Raw genomic sequence first — 15283 nt, 5'->3', positions numbered from 1 at the left:
GTCTCTGTCTCATCATCACGGTGACTAGGAGATGTTAACTACCTCGCCTGGTATGCAGGAGGTTGGAGGTTCGATCCCGACCCTGACGCCTGCTGCTGTATATTTGGAGTTTGCGTGTGTGTCTCTCTCTCTCTCTCATCATCACGGTGGCTAGGAGATGTTAACCACCTCGCCTGGTATACAGGAGGTTGTGGGGTCAATCCCGACCCTGATGCCTGCTGCTGTATATTTAGAGTTTGCGGTGTCTCTCTCCCCGTGGTCGCGTGGATTTTTTCTCCGGGTCCTCCGGTCTCTCCCTCCACGTTTAGAATCAACGTCACGCGTTTAGAGTTATAGTAGTTGGCTGTAATACACTTCCACACGATACACCACTTCGCTGTGCTATCATTTGTGGTCATGTAGCTTCTGAAAAAAAGAGCTCTAAATAGCTCAGCCGGGCCTCTTGCCTGCTACAAATACATAAGTCATATTTAAAAAAATACTTTTTTTAAAAACACGCTTTAATGAAATGTACCGTCCTAGTAATGGAAGAACTCCACGACTCCAGGAAGTGGCCCCGAAGCTTGCCATAACGTAAGGGACCATGGTCATTTACAGCCAACGTCAATTGAATGTGGACAATTAGACCCAAGCCGAAACATAACATATACAAAAGAATGTTTAAAAATATCTATTTTTATTTTGTATGATAGAATATAGTATTGTCATCAGTATGACATAATTATATCAAGTTTGCAGTCAATACCACATCGGGAAGTGGGTTAAAATTGAGTTACAAGATTTGAGGATACAACAACAACGACAACAACAGTGAGTTAAATAAACGCGTGTAAAAATAGCTGTAATAGTTGTATGTTTTTTAAAGACTTGTTGCACGCTGTTCGTCCATCCAAGCGCGATCCGGGCGCAGCGCCTGCTTAGCTTGCGAGATCTCGCGAGATCTCACGAGGTCGGACGCGCGTCACGGGTGTCGATTGTGACGCGCTCGTCCCTGATTGGCCCGGGTGAGATGAAGCGTGAGATCGGGAGCTGGGAGGAGGACTTCTTCACAATGCCGACGAAATCGCCCGATGAAGCTGCTGGCGGTGATCACCAGCGAAACGTCGTACCTCGAACTGTCCTCATCTGTGGGTTTACTCTCCAACGCACGACGCGGGTGTGCTTCGAGCAGTAACTCACTGCCACGTTTTGTTGACGTGAAAAAACCTGACAGGTGGTTGGCTGTGTCGGATGGCGGCGGGTTTAACGACACATTTATGTTGATGTTGGTTTAGACTCCTGCGGGGCGACGAGGTGGGCGGCAGAGGGCAGTGCGGAACAAAAACAATCTATTGTTGTACCGTACCAACAATAGTGGATGAACAGCAAAGATGAAGAACCCCCGTATGGCCTTAACAGACTTTTGGGGCAAGTGCTGTTAGCGAGCACCTTTGGAGGCCGCTACCACACACAAGGGGATGGGTGGCCGGCACCACGCCCGGCCGCCTTTGTCTCGTGTACCTGCACGTGCGTCTGCATGTACGGCATCGATGTTACGTACTTATGTGCGCACTCACACACACACACGTCCACAATGGTGAGCGCACTGCGCTACAAACCCGGTGACCCGAGTTCGATTCCCGCTCACGGCCAACACCAGTGGCGAATATTTGCACCGGTCCTAGGCCTCCCCTAGGTCGACTCAGCCTCAAATGAGTGCCTGGTGCGGTGTGTAAACATCGCCCCAACAGTCGATTAAGGCCACACCGGGGATCTTTGTCTCCGTGCGCGCACGATCCTCCGGCCCGATCGCACGGCCACGCGCATCGCGCTAAACGGCGACTCGCGCAGCCGCATCCCCAATCTCAAATCACATTCATCCCAACGCCTGGCAGCCGACAAATTTGCCGATCTCCTTGGGTCCCCCGTCTCCCCCCAGCCCCCCAGTTGGGCGGTGAGGGTAGAGGCGTGGGGGGACGTTGTTTGTCTTCAACTTGATTACCGTCGGATACACGAGATATATTGCGCACGCCTTCATCTCAGGCACGCGTCGGTTCTCTGCTGATCGGCGCCACGTTAGCCGTAAGCGGTGGGGGGCGGGGTCGGGGTGGGGGGGGATATACAGGGTGGCCCAAAAGTCAGGACACATGGGTTTATTATGGGACACACGTGTTAAGATATTCAAACACCAAATAGGCGCATATCGCAAGGCGTCGTCTTGATCAGGGCTCGGCAACCTTCCTCTCCGGAGCCGCATGTGGTGGCTCTTTAAGGACTGCTGCTTCGTGACGGTTTTTTTATTCAGGACCACCGCCGTCTCGTCGTCACCACACTGTGCATTGTGCGGCTCTTGAAATGTCGAGGGGTTTTGTTGGGCCGAAATTGAAACAAAAATGTATCTTCTTGTAATTTTGGCTGCCGGCCTCTGGTCTTGATAATAGCAAACAAGGGCGGCATAGAAACAAGATGAGTGTCGTGAGCCGTATTCAGCTGAGTTGTGACGGTTGAGTGTGACGGTTGAGAGTGACAGTTGAGTGTGAAGGTTGAGTGTGACGGTTGAGAGTGACGGTTGAGTGTGACGGTTGAGTGTGACGGTTGAGAGTGACGGTTGAGTGTGACGGTTGAGAGTGACGGTTGAGTGTGACGGTTGAGTGTGACGGTTGAGAGTGACGGTTGAGTGTGACGGTTGAGTGTGACGTCTGAGTGTGACGGTTGAGAGTGACGGTTGAGTTGTGATGTCTGAGTGAGACGTCCGCATGAGACGTTCCGTCTTCTCCACCGAGTGCTCATCATGGGTGGTGTTGAAGCGCGTGCACGGATCTTCTTTTGTTAAATCCATGACTGGATGAGGGTCTCCCCACCCCCGTGTGGATTACGGGGATTGTGCAATCACATTGTGGCGAGATGTTAACTCCCTTGCCTGGTATAAAGGAGGTCGCGGGTTCGATCCCGACCCCGACGCCTGCTGTGATCGCGTGGATTTTTCTCCGGGTCCTCCGGGTTTTCCCTACAAATTTAGAATCAACATCACGCGTTTCGAGCATTTTGACTGCTATACATTTCCACGCGATAAAAGCCACTTCGTTGAGCTATCATTTGTGGCCAGATCGCTTCTGAATAAAGAGCTGTGAAGCATACTCTTTGTTTTTTTCGGTAAAGTCACGTAGGTAAAACAATCAATAAAATAAAATAAATGAAAACTAAATTAAATCACGACGTTTCGGAGGCAACACAAGCTTTTTTTTAACACCTGATGAAGGAAGCTTGTGTTGCCTCCGAAACGTCGTGATTTAATTTAATTGTTTTCATTTATTTTATTTTATTGATTCTTTTACCTACGTGACTTCACCGAAAAAACCAAAGAGCATGAATCCTTGCAGTCACGAAAGCTTCAAATCTAGAATAAGCCGTATAGCAGCTCAGTGAATATCTGACTGACCACGTTGGTTGGTGAATGCGCGCAGCATAGACGCGGGAGCATAGAAGTGTAGTAGCACCTGTAGAGTGATGTATTTTCTATCTCTCTCTCTGCGGCACACCATAGCCCATGAGCATTTGGTGAATGAATGTTAGCCCAGGACCAGTTGGGGAACTCGTGGATGATGTTAGCCCGTGGTCGGAAATCGAGCTCACGCCACCTGGTTCGCTAACCACCACGCCACTGATCTCCGCTACACGGTATTTCTAAACAAAGACAAAGATCCCCCGTATAGCCTTAACAGACTGTCGGGGCAAGTGCTGTTAGCGAGTAGCACCTATGAAGGTCGGCATGGCGCACGAGCGGGTGGGTGGCCATCACCACGCCCGGCCGCCTTTGTCTCCCCAGTGGCGATGTATAACACCGCACCAGGTACTCGTTTGATGCTGAGTCGACCTAGGGGAGGGCCTAGGGCCGGTTCAGATGTTGGGTGGCCGTGAGCGGGAGTCAAACTCGGGTCGCCGGGTTGGTAAGTGGAGCGGGCTCAACGCTACACTATCGCTCCCGACATATTTACAAACACACACAGAGCCCCACACACACCCTCTCTCCCAGATAACCAACTACACACACACACTTAGCGCCATACATACACGCACATAGCTCTACACACGCGCACAATGTGTGGGATAGCCCTGTCCATGCTCGGCAGCGCGCAAACGCCCGTCACAGCAGGCTCCTGTTTAGGCTCATTAGAGGCGATATCACTTTCCAATTTGCAAGGTAATGAGCCTCTCATTTTCAGACGCGCCAGGTGCTTAATGAGCTCGGCGGATCTCCGAGAAGATCGCTCACGTACACGGGGTACGTGCGTGCGTGTACATGGGAGTCGCGTGTGTACGCGGGGAGCGGGAGTGGAGCGGTCTTGCGCGCTGCGCTCCGACACTGGAGACCCGGAGTTTGAGTCCCGCTCACGGCCAACAGCAGTGGAGATTATCTGAACCGGTGACGCGTCTCCCCTAGGTCGACTCAGCCTCAAATGAGTATCCGGTGCGGTGTGTGAACGTCGTCACTGGGGAGACAAAGGCGGCCGGTCGTGGTGTTGGCCACCTACCCCTTCGTGTGACGTGCCGGCCTTCATAGGTGTTGCTGGCTAACAGCGCTTGCCCCAACTCTTACTTGTGGATGTTCGTCTTGTGTGTGTATGTATCATCCCAGACGTAGGTTTTTATTAACTGGGAGAGCACGCCGCTCTTGATGTCGGCGGTCACAGGACGGAGAATCTATCGGGCGGACATCTCGACAACACAAAAGAGAAAGAACAATACACACGAGAGAGACAATACAAACAACACAATCTCGACAATACAAACGATACAAACAATACAAACGAGACGGACAATACAAACGAGACGGACAATACAAACGAGGCGGACAATACAAACGAGACGAAGACTCGAGTTGTGACCCACAACTGCGACAGTTTAAGCCGTCTCTGCTTCTCTTCCCTCGCCACCGTTGACTTTGCTAAACGTCTCTCTCATCACCGCGGGCGGCGGAGCGAGGTCGTGGGGGGGAGTGCGGGGAGAGCGTGAAACTTTCGGTGAAATATTTCATTTAAAAACGGGGGGGGGGGGGGGGTTACATAAAGCAAAGCATAAAAAAATAAAAATGATGAACGAAGCAAAGTGCCGACTACACCGAGCATCTTCTTGTTTCCTGATCGTGAAAAAGGAGGGGAGGGAGGGGAGGGAGGGAGGGAGGGGGAGGGGAGGGGAAGGGGGTAGGGGGGGGAGGGGGGGGGAAGGGGGTAGGGGGGGGGAGGGGAGGGAGGGATAGAGGGGGGGGAGGGGAGGGAGGGAGAGAGGGGGGGAGGGGAGGGAGGGAGGGAGGGGGAGGAGGGGAGGGAGGGAGAGAGGGGGGGAGGGGGGGGAGGAGAGGGGGGGGGGAGGGCTGGTCAATTAACGTGTAATTAACGCGCAAACACATTGTGGTTGTGGGTCCTCACGTCTCCCCCTGTTCCACGTTTGTCTCTCTCGGCGGGGTGGGTTCCTGAAGTCAGAATTGGGTGGCTTCAACCTGTGCCACCGACGTATGGGGCGGGGAGCGGTGGCACAATGGTTAGCGCGCTTCTGCGCTTCTCAGCGCGGCGAGCTGAGTTCGATTTGTATAAATTGCGGCGTGATGTATAATTATAAACAATACAAACGAAACAAACGAGATCAACAATACAAACAAGACAGACACTATATATGTACAAGTATATATACATAGACATATTAATAAATATATACTCGTTTCTACATATTTTTTATATTATTATACATTTTTGTTAGTCATTCCAGAAGGCTGGTGTGACTGATGCATAGTTTTTTTTTCTAAAAGCAAAAATATCAATGTTGTTGTTTTGTGGAGAGACGCCTATTTAAAGGAGACATTGCCTGATTATTATCAATTATATCATCTTTAGTCTCAATGATATCGATCATCTCGACAAGGATGCTAACGGTTATTAGAAAATTATTTAAATGTTTGACGGATTTAATTATCTTTCACAGCACACACAGCACACACAGGACACATGTATTTAATCTTAATACCGCGGTGTTATTGACGAAATTATTGCGTTGTTGTTATTAATTATGTTGTTAATTATGTTTGCTGCACCACTGCCAACGCATCAGCAGCAGCATCACCAGATAGTCTGTGTCTCTAAACGTTTGTTTTTATCATCATCATCTGTCATGGTCAATCCACTGCTCGATGAAAATCTCCCCTCACCCTTCGCCACTTCTCGCGATCCTGCGAAGCGAGGATGATGATCCATCAATCCATCCCAGCACCTGAACCATGAACTGATTCCATCCATCCGATTCAATCCATCCCTGATTCAACCCATCACCACAGACACCCGAATCACCCGATCCAATCCATCCCTGATTCAATCCATCCCTGATTCAACCCATCACCACAGAGACCCAAATCACCCGATTAAATCCATCCCTGATCCAATCCATCCCTGATTCAACCCATCACCACAGAGACCCAAATCACCCGATTAAATCCATCCCTGATCCAATCCATCCCTGATTCAACCCATTACCACAGAGACCCAAATCACCCGATTAAATCCATCCCTGATTCAATCCATCCCTGATTCAACCCATCACCACAGAGACCCAAATCACCCGATTAAATCCATCCCTGATTCAATCCATCCCTGATTCAACCCATCACCAGACACCCGAATCACCCGATTAAATCCATCCCTGATCCAATCCATCCCTGATTCAACCCATCACCACAGAGACCCAAATCACCCGATTAAATCCATCCCTGATCCAATCCATCCCTGATTCAACCCATCACCACAGAGACCCAAATCACCCGATTAAATCCATCCCTGATTCAATCCATCCCTGATTCAACCCATCACCACAGAGACCCAAATCACCCGATTAAATCCATCCCTGATTCAATCCATCCCTGATTCAACCCATCACCACAGACACCCGAATCACCCGATTAAATCCATCCCTGATTCAATCCATCCCTGATTCAACCCATCACCACAGACACCCGAATCACCCGATTAAATCCATCTCTGATTCAATCCATCCCTGATTCAACCCATCACCACAGACACCCGAATCACCCGATTAAATCCATCTCTAATTTAATCCATCCCTGATTCAATCCATCACCACAGACACCCGCATCACCCGATTAAATCCATCCCTGATTCAATCCATCCCTGATTCAACCCATCACCACAGACACCCGAATCACCCGATTAAATCCATCCCTGATTCAACCCATCACCACAGACACACGAATCACCCGATTAAATCCATCCCTGATTCAATCCATCCCTGATTCAACCCATCACCACAGACACCCGAATCACCCGATTAAATCCATCCCTGATTCAACCCATCACCACAGACACCCGAATCACCCGATTAAATCCATCCCTGATTCAATCCATCCCTGATTCAACCCATCACCACAGACACCCGAATCACCCGATTAAATCCATCCCTGATTCAATCCATCCCTGATTCAACCCATCACCACAGACACCCGAATCACCCGATTAAATCCATCCCTGATTCAATCCATCCCTGATTCAACCCATCACCACAGACACCCGAATCACCCGATTAAATCCATCCCTGATTCAATCCATCCCTGATTCAACCCATCACCACAGACACCCAAATCACCCGATCCAATCCATCCCTGATTCAATCCATCCCTGATTCAACCCATCACCACAGACACCCGAATCACCCGATTAAATCCATCCCTGATTCAATCCATCCCTGATTCAACCCATCACCACAGACACCCGAATCACCCGATCCAATCCATCGCGGCACCTGCACCACGAACTCGTAATTCCATCGCTCCATCATCTCCTCGACGTCTCTCTCAGACGCGTTCTGTCCCCTCGCCGTGATCACGTGGTCAAGTGGCTCGAGTCGTTCCGCGATGAACTCGACAGCCGAAGGCGGCACGATGATGAGTCGTCGTCCCCCCCTCCCACGACTACTCGCGGCCGAGTGGCGGGTTGCCGAGACGAATGTGAATTGGGTCGGCGTGAGGGGACCGCACACACTCTCCTCCTACACCTCTCTCCAGTTCTCTCTCTTTTTTTTTACAATCAGTGGAAACAAGAAGATGCTCGGTGTAGTCGGCACTTTGCTTCGTTCATCATTTTGTATTTTTTTTTTAATATAATTTTGCTTTATGTAAACCCCCACCTCTCGCTCACTCTCTCGCTCACTCTCTCGCTCTCTCTCTCGTTCTGCACGGAGCCCTTCTCCTCTCCACCGCTCTCCACCCCCCACTCTCCAATTCCAGCCCCCCCCCCCACCCTGCAATCTCTCCTCTCGCCTCTCCTCGAGACGCCGCCCTCGTGTGACCCCGATAATCGCTGTCTCAATCGGCTCGGGATGCGAGCGAGACGAACAAATCTCTTCCCTCCAGCTGCACTCCATCCCCCTCTCTCCCTCCAGCCGTGCCCTCCCTCTCCCTTCCCCCAGCCGTGCCCTCCCTCTCCCTTCCTCCAGCCGTGCCCTCCCTCTCCCTTCCCCCAGCCGTGCCCTCCCTCTCCCTTCCCCCAGCCGTGCCCTCCCTCTCCCTTCCCCCAGCCGTGCCCTCCCTCTCCCTTCCCCCAGCCGTGCCCTCCCTCTCCCTTCCCCCAGCCGTGCCCTCCCTCTCCCTTCCCCCAGCCGTGCCCTCTCTCCCCAGCCGCTGTGTGCCATGCGTCATCATCTCCCCAGCTAGGTCCCGCACATTCCGTGTGTTTTGGTCATAGACTCACCACCACTCTATCAACACCAATAACTCATCCATCTCTTCTCCACCACCGCCACCGCGAACATCGCCAACTACCTCACTCCCACATCGCTCAATGTCACCATCATCACTCCCCCAGCTGTATGTTGCACTTGCATCGTAGCCAACCGTGCTAATCGTACGTAGCAAACCTCCCATCACTCCTTCACCTCCTCCCCACCGTTACCACCAAACCGACCTCCATCCCCCCCCCACCAGCCCCCCCCTCCCCCCACTGTGCCCCCCCCCACAACCCCTCCATGATCCGTTGTGCGTCTCGACTCTGGGATGTGTGTGTTTGGTTATCTGACACTCGGCATCATCTTCCCGGATGACATTAATTTATTTTCTTTTTCGACTTCTGCCTCTCTGTCTGTCCGTCTCTCTCCGCACAGGGGTTTGCCCAGTACGTCAAGGACGTCTCTCGTAGCAGCACCAGAACAAGCAGCTGCTGCTGCTGCTGCTGTCAAGCCAGCGAGGAACATCTGTCGCCACGGGCCTTCGTGTGCGAGCCGCGACTCACGCGAATTTACAAAACAGCATCTTGGGGGCATGGATCAAACATCACACAAAATCACAAACTCGGCTCTCACCCTCTCCCTCTCTGCGACTCCTTCTACGGAAATGTCCACCCATACAAACTTACCCAGCCTCCAGTCCTTGCTGGAAAGAAGATCAGCATTATCGTCATTATCATCATCATGGCTGAGCGGTAGCAGGTTCGCGGCTTGTTGCACAGGTTCACGGTTCCAATGGAACGACCGCCCCGATAAATACCGCGGTGTGCATCAACCGTAACCAACGAACCGTCTGCTTCACGGCAGGCGTTAAAGATCCACTTATGTCATTCGCGAGAGTCGCCACTGTGTGCCTGCGTCATCATCAAAGCGTCTTATCTGCAAAATTACTCGATTGTTGAATGTGTGGCAATCATGCACCCTTTCCTGGGCAAACATGCGTAACGGTGATGATGATCATGGATTATTATCAACAGCCATGGTCGATCCACTGCTGAGGAGGGATGAGGTCTCCCGACGCGGCCATCCACCCAGCACGTGCACAACGGCAGATTCAGCACTGCAGCTCACATACCGATTTGTTTTGATTTAATCTTCCGTCTAAAAAAAAACACACATGTATACGGTACATTCTCGCTTAACGCGTATTCAAACAACGCGTTTTCGCTATAACTCGGTTCCTCCATTCGGGAACACTCTTCGCACAAAGCGAAACGCGCCCCGTTATAACGCGGTTTCTAGCGGTCGAGGACGAACTACTTTCCTGAGCTGCGTGGGTGAACAGCGATAGAGTACGCGGAGTGATACAGTAACGTGGCGGCTCTACCCTCAGTGATTTGCACACCGCATCTCAGTGTGTGGTGTGCGCTACATCGTATCACGGCAAACTTTAAAGTTCCATCGTTTATGGGGAAATTGTTTTCGCGTAACGCGGCACTTTACAGGAACGCATCTCACCGCGTAAAACAAGAACTTACGGCGTATAAAGGGTGGTCTAGAAGTCAGGACGCATATGGTTATTTAATTTATTTTTACAGTGCATGGCGTTAAAACATTGTGTTTATTCTTTAAGCTCATATATTTTATCGAATGATCATTATGAACATTTTACAAATGGACAGAAAATTGATTCAAGACCGAACGAGTTCAATGAGTTTTAGATTTGAAGTTTTCGTGACTGCAAGGGTCCATCCTCTTTGTTTTTTTCGGTAAAGTCACGAAGGTGAAAAACATTTTTGCTTTGACGGTTCCACCTGAAGACGGAAGCTTGTGTTGCCTCCGAAACGTCGTGATTTAATGTATTTTTCTTTTTTACCTACGTGACTTTACCAAAAAAACAATCGAGTATCAATGAGTTGTGTTGATATATGCTAAAGAAGCCAGCTGTAATCTTTACCAAACAAAAAAAAAAGAGAATTACTGCATCATTCATTCAAGCTAGTCCGTGTTATAACATTCATTTAAAATAAATAGAATAACCCAATGCGTCCTGACTTGTGAGCCACCCTGTAAATTAATAATATGCCGCCGCATCTGACGCGAGAGGGAGACGCTCACACAAGGAGGAGGAGGAGGGGAGGGGGGCTTTTCCGACACGGAGGGAAATGTCGTTTAATAGGAAGCCGGATCAGCAGATAAATGTCTCGTTCGCCTCGCGCATCCTCGTGTGTAAATGCGGCCCCCGCCTCATGATTAAAACATGGCCCGGCTCGCCGTTTGTGATGGAAATGCGCGCCTGCGTGCCGTGCCACTTTCGCCCCCTTTATCGCTGTTATTGTTTACTTCGGCAGCTCCGTTCCAATTGAGGACGGCGGCGGCGGCTAATTGCGGGATTAAATGTTTTGCATATCCCGCCCGCCCGCCCTCCCTCCCACCCGCCAGCGTGCCTTCGTGTGTATGTATGCGCGTGTGAGAAATGTGCGTGTGTGTCTCCTCTTCGCCTGCTGCTCCTTCTCAGACACGTGTTTGTGTCTTTGTGTGTGTGTGTGCGATTGTGTAGCCCTCTCCCCCTCGCTCTTCCTCTTTAAAACATTTGTGTGTGTGCGTGTGTAGCTGTGTGATTGGGTCCACCGGTCTCCTCCTCAAACATGTGTTTGTGTGTGTGTGTGACATGCGTGTGTATCTGTAGTGTAGCAGTCGTGTAGCGGTGAGCGCTACGCTGCGCTGCGGACAGCGGCGACCCGAGTTCGATTCCCGCTCACGGCTACCCAGCCCCAGTGACGGTTATCTGAAACGGTTCTGGGCATCCCCTAGGTCGACTCAGCCTCAAATGAGTACGATGTGTAAACATTGCCACTGGGGAGACAAAGGCGGCCGGGCGTGGTGCTGGCCTTCATTGGGGAGACAAAGGCGGCCGGGGGGGTGCTGGCCATCCACCCCCTCGTGTGCCGTGCTGGCCTTCATAGGTGCTCGTTGACAGCACTTGCCCCAACAGTCCGTTAAGGCTATGCGGGGGATCTTTGTCTTTTTTTTAATCTCGCACCCGAGATGTGTGTGTGTGTGCGCGCGTTTGATTTGTTCACCGTTAACATCAAGGCGAGTTGACTTTAATATCCATTTGCTTCGGTAAGAGAGAACGCGGGGCTCCGAACGGTGGTCAGCCGTGGGCCTTTAAATGAAGCACACGGCCGGTGACCCAAACGCTGCAGCGCCTCCAGTGACTTGCGGGGCGATTCGCCTGCAAGCGCCCGGGCGCGCGTGGTGGGGTAAAGTGTGGGCACGCACATCTCTTACAAGCACGTCTGGTTGGCTGTGTCGGGTGGCGACGGGTTTTAACGACACATTTATATATTTACGTGATCTAACCCAAACAAAAAAACCTCTATTATGGATGATATTGGTCGCGAAAGTTCTGCCACGTGTTAAACAGAGTAGATCGCATACTCTTGTTTTTTTCGGTAAAGTCACGTAGGTAAAAAATCAAATCAAATAAATGAAAACTAAATTAATTCAAATAAAATTGTGATTAAATTTAGTTGTTTTCAATTATTTTATGTTTTACCTACGTGACTTTACCGAAACAACCAAAGAGTATGAATCCTTGCAGTCACGAAAGCTTCAAATCTAGAGTAGATCTCACCTACCCCCCACTCTCTCGAGTGGAGGCCCTTCTATCCGCAGAGCTGTCCCACGCGTGACGTTCCCAGCAGACACCCTGGACTCGAACTTATCGCCTGTCGCCCATCGTGTGCGGTGAACCTCTTTCGCGCCGCACACGCAACGCCTCCCATCATCATTCCTCGCTTGTGAAAGAAAAACAAAAAATATATCCCGCTGCTCGCCTTCTCCCGCGAAGACCGCTCGACGCGTCTCCCCCCCCACCTCGCTCCCGGAGTGCTCCGAGGCGCGTGCCACCGACGGAGCACCAAACGCGCACGCGATCCTGGGGCCGGCAATCAGCCAGCGGCGACGACGCAAATCAAATGACAGCGATCCGAGTATCCCCACCCGCCCTCGCCCACGAGAGCGATGATCAGATACAGTTGATGGTGATCACCATGAGAATCATCACCATCAGCAGCAGCAGATGATACACCACTCGCCACCGATTGTTATCCGTGGGCAGGAATGGAACTCGGAGTGCCACCATCGTCGTCGGCAGAACGTAGAGCCACCGGTTGCTTAACTTACGCTTTTAGCGATCCACCTGCTTCCGGTCTTAAATAGAGCAAGATAAGCCCAGAAGCCGACACTACGTGTGAAATCACCACGCCAGCCAGCGCGGTTTGGTGAAGGCAGCGAGCGTGCGACACGTGGAGCTCAGAATTCGGGGGGCGGCAGTTGCATTGCGCTGCCAAGTCGCACGTCGTAGGCCGCAGCAGCCTACAGCAGCCGCTCTTCGACGGGGGGTGTGTCGCTCACCCCGTGCGCGATCCCGCCAGGCTCAACGCCTGCTTAGCTTCTTCGATCTGACGACACCGGGTGCACTCGGAGCGATCTCCTTCTCGGGCTGATCAAAGAAGTCACACAGAGCACGGTTTCGAATTAAATACGTTTATTAACAAAAGGTCGCATTACTCTTAACTAAAGCAGGTCGGGCTGATTGAACACTCATTACCACTTCACGCGTCTCCCCCCCCCCCCCCCCCCCCGTTGTTCAACGGCAGTAAAACTTCAAGCAGTGGAGACACTGGGTCTCCAAAACACGGCTAATGACGCTCCTGCTATTCGTACATTCATCGTTCATCTGTGCGGGTTAATGTTCGCCCAGCGGCAGTTATTCCCTTAAAAGCCCCGAAAGCTGGTATCGAACTCGACGAGTAAGAGGCTAATAATTCACAACTGCGAATTCGTTTTAGTTGAAAAGCGTACTTTGGCCTCAACACCGATTGACAATAATTCTGTCGCACAACCGCACATCGTCGCCGATCCACGCGGCACGTCTCGACGGTCGACAGATCTTATCGTGTTTCACCTTGTGACCTTATCTCGACAGATGACGACGCGCACCCGTGACACGCGACGGATTCGCCAGGCGAGAGCGCTCCGGATTTTGCACCGTGGATGCCAGTCGCGTCCGCCCTGCGTTGACTACAAAAATACATCTCTATTTTAAATCCTCTCGGGACGAGTTCCCGATGGCATCGCCAGTCAAAAGTACACCTGTGATTCAAGTCCAAGTACGAAGTGCTGCTCCAATAACCGCACTTCCATGAACTACAGAACTAGAGGGACTGTGGTTTGCCCACCCACACTCCCACCTACCCACCCACCTACCCAACCTCCCAGTTTCCATGAATCTAGACGACTCAAATTGGACGCCCGTTTGCGTGGTCCGAATTCTACGCGACAATTCTGTTTTCTGAGCGTAAATGGTCAATTTCCAGAGTAAGAGCTGCCCCAACTCGCGCGATAAACTCTTGAGTCGACTCGTGCCAACCAATCGTGGAAACTCTAAGTGCCTGGCAGCTCGAATTCTTGGAGCAATGAGACCAACTCGAATTTGAAGTTGATGCAAATAAGGTATTAAAAGTCCAATTAAAGGCCAATCGTTGTTGCATCTATCTGACACTCGTACAAATTCTCCTTAAGTGCTTGATCGACAGGAAGGCGTTTCAATAAGTTGCAAGTTTTCATAATCGTGTAACCTATGTCAAAGCGATTTGGGTGACTGCTGCGCAATGAATGGGACATGACCCCAAGGACTCGCGTTTCAATGCAGCCATCCTATCCGTTTATTTATATAAAAAAGTTCCACAATGTATACTGCCGCCACCATATCGCAGTTTCACCCTCCGACCACTTTCACTGGCCGCTGCACCCTCAAAACGGGCGAAACCGAATCACAGCCTCGACGCCTTTCTAATGTGCAGATGTTCAAGGGTCTTTGATCACATGATACGTCTGCCACCTAGTGGCCAACTCTGGGATGGAGAAAAACTCATTATTGCACAATCGTGCCTGATCACACCTCGCTCTCGGTGCGTGATTTATACAGAAATTGCACCAAGTTGCAGAATTGCTAAGTCACTTATTGAAACATCCTCACCTAATTTACAGCTTAAACATCGAAGGACAAAATTCAAGCAGCGCATTATGCCACAGAAACAAACACTTCTGTCAAACGATGAGAAGCAAGGCATCCCTTAGTTATCCTTCCGGTACAAATAACCAACACGCTGTCCGTGCATTAGCAGTTGAGAAAAAAGAAAAAGACACCATTATGGCATTCTCAATAGAATAAATGTGGTTAGACCTACACGACCCAAAGCGATTTGCAGCTAATGAATTCACAGTTAAAGGCGGTCTTGACGTTTGTGCCGCGGTCACACGGGGGGGGAGGGGGGGTGTGGAGCGTCCACGCCGTTCGCCGGAACATCCCGACGACTGCCACCGCCGACGCCAAAAGAGGCTTTCACGACGGCGAAAGACAAAAAAACGAAACCAAAACCGCGACTCCGATTTTTCAAGTAACTCCTTGAAGCGAAAAGGGATTTGTTCTCAAAAGCACCACGTTTAACCGACCCACTGTGAACTATGTCAATAAAATATCAACCTCTGCCGATTTTTTTTTCTTCCCGGCGGC

The 15283-nt window shown here is 50.9% G+C and overlaps 1 long non-coding RNA gene across 1 annotated transcript in view; it reads left to right on the top strand.

The window, feature by feature from the left end:
- LOC144941801 (uncharacterized) overlaps window positions 1-10704 on the top strand; it is a 56716-nt gene extending 46012 nt beyond the window's left edge. The window contains exon 3 of the long non-coding RNA XR_013639270.1: window positions 9136-10704. This is a non-coding gene — a long non-coding RNA (uncharacterized LOC144941801). The remainder of the gene's footprint in view (window positions 1-9135) is intronic.
- The last annotated feature ends 4579 nt before the right edge of the window (window positions 10705-15283 follow it).

This window comes from Lampetra fluviatilis, chromosome 25 (genome assembly GCF_964198595.1).
Source record: "Lampetra fluviatilis chromosome 25, kcLamFluv1.1, whole genome shotgun sequence".
Taxonomy (NCBI): Eukaryota; Metazoa; Chordata; class Hyperoartia; order Petromyzontiformes; family Petromyzontidae; genus Lampetra; species Lampetra fluviatilis.
The sequence above is the reverse complement of the archived record's forward strand: the minus strand, read 5'-3'. Positions and strand labels throughout refer to the sequence as shown.